This window comes from Lagenorhynchus albirostris, chromosome 6 (assembly GCF_949774975.1).
Source record: "Lagenorhynchus albirostris chromosome 6, mLagAlb1.1, whole genome shotgun sequence".
Lineage (NCBI taxonomy): Eukaryota > Metazoa > Chordata > Mammalia > Artiodactyla > Delphinidae > Lagenorhynchus > Lagenorhynchus albirostris.
This window is the reverse complement of record NC_083100.1, coordinates 116,560,328-116,565,720: the sequence shown is the minus strand read 5'-3', so window position 1 is coordinate 116,565,720 and position 5,393 is coordinate 116,560,328. Positions and strand designations below refer to the sequence as shown.

Sequence of the window (5,393 nt, the reverse complement as noted above, 5' to 3'; positions counted from 1 at the left end):
GGGATTGATTACAGGAACTTGATCCTATGCCATTGTGGAAGCAGTTTAGCAGCTTCTGTGTGGCTATTTATTCTGCATCTGATGGTGTATCTGTGGTCAGCAGGGTTTCAGCAGGCAGTAGGGAAGGGAAGATGGGCATGAAGTGGAAGAGAGCAAGGATGAACAGAAACCTGCAAGGAACAGCTGGAACCCATGAGGATGACCTGGAAGCCACCTGCAATGATGGGGGTGTCCTACAGAATAGCTGGTGCCCTTATTTATGGGGCTACATGTGGATCTGGCCCAGGTGTCCAAGAAGCTGAGTGAGGAGACTTCATAGGAGCTAGTGTTGCTGCCGGCCCAGTTGTGGCCACAGGAATGGGAGCAGCCCCAGGAGGAGAGCTTACAGGGGCTGGGGAGCTGGCTGCATCCCCATGCCAATGAGTGAGCCAGCAGACCTGCAACAGCATGCTGGAGCTGCAACACAGAGTGTGGTTTGGAGGTTTAATTCTAGACGGGCCTCCGCTGTCTGCAGCTGTTTTCCGGTGTGTTGGTATTCTCTCTCCCATGACGGCAGGTAACAAGCCTCCTGGCTCCCACTGTTCAAGCCTTCCTAGGAGGCTCTTCTCTCATCAGGCTCCAGAAGCAACCTGGTCAGTAGGCACAGGGGACTCCAGGAGTGCTGGATCAGGGGCACACACTTGGGAGCCCAAGCAGAGTTTGCACCTGACTTCAAGCCCTCATGATGATCTCAGGTGCTTGTTAACTCTGAGCCCAGTTACTTCAGGTGAAAACTAAGTTGTACATCAGTACTCTGGTTTGTGTGAGGATTTCATAAGAAAAGGTTGGCAGGGCAGCCTGTGTGCTATTTGGAGTGCAATATGTAATACCCATCAACACATGCTTGTTCCTTCCGCTTTCCTCTGTATCTGGACTGGCCTTGGGTCCCCATCCTGATACCCTAACCTTGCTTCACTGACTGTGTTTGAAGACCTCCCCCTCTCACCAATGTCCTGATTTGGAGTACAGTGCTCCCCACCCACAGGTCACAGCATCCACCAGGGTTGATGGAAACCTTCCTGGGGAGCTGCTTTCTTGGAACTCTGAGTCTTTCCACTGCTCCCATAAGTGCCTTTATTCACTGGTCCATGAGTGAGAATATGAGGAAGGAGAGTTTTCTGAGCCCCGTGAGGACACGACTGCCCTTGAGGAGAATTATGAGGACATTGATGTGGGTTCTGTTGAAGGAGAGGGTGAGGAAGATCTCAGTGGCCCTGCTACGGACCCCTCTGTGCTGCCCCTGCTCTGGTGTCCTCACAGGTCCCCTGTAGAGGGTCAGACACCCTCCTGGCATCTGTAGCGGGCTCTGACTCTACCACCAACCCCACTCTATGATGGGATCCTATTTCAATGTCTAGACTGTCTCAGTCTTCTCCATTCTTGGAGTTTACCAGGCCAAGCCTATATGTTTCCTACGTTTATAAAAGATAATTAATCAATATTTGGGAGTTTTCTGTTTATAAAATATTTTCTCCAAATTTTCTTTACCCATAGATTTTACAGACTTGCAGACAGTGAGCCCAACTTGGATGTGGATGTACTCTTTCCATTGCTTACTTCTCACTTCCTGAGGGCAGTTGCTCCCATCCCAGTTAATTCTGCCAGCAACTTGTTAAATAAGTCATTCCAAAGGTCACATTTTCTGTCCACTGACCTCCTGCAGCTCTCTGAGTATTCTTTCTAATGTTCTCATACTGTAGTCCATCTATTTCTATTTTGCAATGGAAGAAAGACTTTGATATTGAGTACACAAAATGTACGGAAAAAAGTTATACACTGTCTGCTTGTCTCCAGTTTTGTAGATGAGGGAATCAAGAATCAGAGAAACAATGAGTTTCTCCCACTCTCTTGCAGTCACTAAGATATTCTCTCTCCTGGGTCAGTTGCCTCTGACTACCTCTCCTCAGCAGCTAGCACCCATGTCTCATCATAAACTAGATGCACTAGAAACTAAGTCCAAAGCCTCCCTGTAAGCCACACCCCTTCTTACTTGCTTTGTTCTCGGTAGATGTGAAGAGAAGCATCTCTTTGAGTACCATGTGCTCTCCCTTCCTATGTGTCTGTGATGCCCCTTGTCACCCTCAATTCTGTTAGGGAATTGGGATGAATATTTGAAGCAATAGGATGTTGTTCCAGCAGGATTCAGGTTTTATTGACACTTTTCCTGAAACTCTCAATAGAGAGGTGTCCTCAAAGCACAAAGACCCAAGGAAGAGCAGTGGTGGGCTAATCACGACCTGGTTCCAAATGCCCTGTGTGGGGTCTCATCCAGGACTGGCTGGATCACGTGACCTAAGACTCTTATGGGGTTTCTTGCTCTCACTGCTCAAGCCTGCCCTCTAGTGGACCCTAATCGCAAAGAGATGACCGATGGTTCCACAGTGCCACAGAGAGAAGTGAACTGAAGGCAAGATGGCCAGCCTTGTTCCAAGGAGAGAGACAGAAAAAAAGAGGGAGGGAGAGGGGCAGAGGGGAAGGGGGAGAAGAGAGAGAGAATGAGAAGAAAGGAAGGAATAGGGAAAAGAGGACTTGACCTCCCCATTTGTTTTCTAAGTTCAAGAAGGCATTTCTTTAACAGAAGTTCTTTTAAAATGCTCCATGACAGTGGAAAATTTGAGTGTGAGTTGTGTCTACCAAAAATGTGAAAGGCAGAAAGAAAAGAAGGGCAGAAAAGGGAGAACAATATAAAAGAGTAAGAGAAGGCAGGAGGAAAGGAAAAGTAAGGGAAGAGAGCAAATTAGATGGTAGGGAGGGCAGAAGAAGGGAGGGGAGGAATGGGGGAGGGGAAGGGAGGGGAGGAATGGGGGAGGGAAAGGGGAAGAGCTGCTACCAGAGCCTGAGGGGCTGGCAGTGTTGGTGATGGAAGCATGCAGGGGGCGGGAGCCACTGAAGGTGGAGTTTGCTTTCTAGTGGAAACAGGGACTAGCTGCTGGCATTGTCATTTTCCTTCTCTGGTCTACTTTTTGTGTGCATCTCTGTTAGCTGCCACATATTCTGGGACAGAGTACATCTCTGTGACCTCTGTACCTAACTGAGTGCCTGCAATAGAGAAGATGCTCAGGAGGGAAAAGAATGATGGATTTTGCTCAACACCTAAAGTGAAAGACTAACAACCACAGACCCATATTTGTTAAGCCTGCACAGATAAAGCCTGGTTGTGTTCTCTGTTTGGCATCAAACCATAGCAAGTAAAGGTGGGATCCAAGGTCAACAGGAGGTCATTTCAGTCTGCTCAAGACTATTTCCTTGATGACATGGGTGACAGTAACTGAAATCCACACTTGGAAACCTCCCTCTGAAGGCTCCCTTGTAGCACAGAGGAAATGGTGTGGGTTAGAAGCTGCTTTATGCATGGTTGACGCCCGTATCTATTCTTTAGCCACAGAGACCAATACAGGTCAGATTAGACCATCATCACACTGCTTGGTCCCAGCTGGGTTCTTCATGTTTAGAAAAAACAAGGAATGAAGCAGTCCTGGTCCTCAGGTCTCCTTGTCTCTGGAGCAGCAGGCCAGGTTCAGGGTTTGGGGTGCAGTCTCTGAGCTTCTCTTGCTCCCCAAGATCCTTGTCCTTCATACGCTTCAGAACCCTCCAACTCCAGCCTCTCTCTTGGTCTCACATTTGAGTGTCCTTGTGTCATAGGTCTTTGTAAGGTCTGCGGAGAGTCCTTAAACTCCTCACCAATCATCTCCGATGTGATTTAGGGGGCAAGACCCAAACTGCACTCTCTGTGGTAACCCCACAGCCTTACAAAGAGAAGAGTTTTTTTTTAATTTGTGTGAAGGAGACTAGCAGTGTTACTATTTAGTTATACTGCTAATTAACCTTCAACTTTTGTATAGCACATAAGAAATAACACTGCTCATACATGCAAGGGAAAGCAAGTCAGTAAAATGTGCATGACAAAGAGATTATTTAAGTGAATGCCTCAAAACATACCAATTTAACAAATAGCAAAAATACCATTTCACCTTTATTTTTTGGGTCACCATTACAGACCATCACATCCTGCTGCCAGTTGTGTGACTTTCTTCAACCACAGTTGCCCTGGATAATCTAGCATGTATGTATGTCAGGCATGTACGCACTTACATATATCAATTTGTTTAAGCCTCATAACAACCACCCAGCCCTTTTACAGATGAATTTGGTTTTTTTTCCCCAACTTTTTATTTTATATTAGACTATAGGTGGTTAACAATGTTGTGTTAGTTTCACGTGTGCATCAAAGTGATTCAGTTATACATATACACGTACCTATTCTTTTTCAAATTATTTTCCCATTTGGGTTGTTACATAATATTGAGCTGAGCTCCCTGTGCTATACAGTAGGTCCTTGCTGGTTATCCATTTTAAATATAGCAGAGTGTGTACACTTCAATCCCAAACTCCCTAACTATCTCTCCCCGCCTCCCTTCCCCCTCTGCTAACCATAAGTTCTTTCTCTAAGTCTGTGACTTACAGATGAATTTGTTAATGCACAGATCAGTAAAGCAGCTCAGAGCATCTAGTGCATGAGTGACAGAGCGAGGATGAAGCTACACTCTTATGTGCTCTGGATTTCACGCTCTGCTCGCTGGGCTGGGCCCCTGTTTCTCATGTTATTGGTCAGTGTCTTTCCATGTACACTTGCTGTGAGTCTATGTTCTTGTCTGCAGAGCTTCCGGATTGCCAGTCTCTTGATGGCACAGGGCTACTCTTACTGTAATTAATATTTCTTTCATTAGTTCATTCATACTATTGATACAGAGACTTGGAAAAGAAATGTTTGGAAGAAAACCCTCAAAATGACCTTTTGGGGATTTTCAAGGAAATTCTACTTCCCACCACTTAATTTCATACCCCTAACAAAGAAATGTCTGTTGATGACTGCCTCTTGTTACACAACCAATTCTTTTCGTGATCACTCCTTCCTATAAAACAGTGCCTCCAGATCTGAAGACAACTGGAGGGAGCCCTCATGAGAAGAATGAGAAGGATACTCAGACCTGCAGTTTCAGGATAGAGAACAAGGATAGTGGGATGGAAGGCATCCTGTGAATGTGGGTCATGTGGGAGAAGAGTGTTATTGATTCAGTGGCTATAACATCTCTAAACTACAATGGTTTCCTCTGTTAGCTTCCCATTAATGATTTCTAATTTAATTAGTTCACGTTTTATACACGTTCTGTGCACAAGATAAAATACTGCAGGCTTGAAAAGCAGAGAATTTGGAAACAGAATGAGTATAAAGAGAGAGCTGACAAAAAGGCAGCCAGAGTGGGGTTGGCGGGCCATGGGCAAGGCCAATCGACCTCTCATCACAAAAGGGCTGCCGTCTCTGATCTTGCGTGTGTGTTGTATGCCAGGCCACT

At 45.9% G+C, this 5,393-nt stretch overlaps 1 non-coding gene across 1 annotated transcript; it reads right to left on the bottom strand.

Annotated features, from left to right (window-relative positions):
- Window positions 1-3,811: 3,811 nt before the first annotated feature.
- LOC132522504 (small nucleolar RNA SNORA19) lies at window positions 3,812-3,940 on the bottom strand. The gene has a single exon (XR_009541246.1). It is a non-coding gene; the product is annotated as a small nucleolar RNA SNORA19 (small nucleolar RNA).
- Between the last annotated feature and the right edge of the window lie 1,453 nt (window positions 3,941-5,393).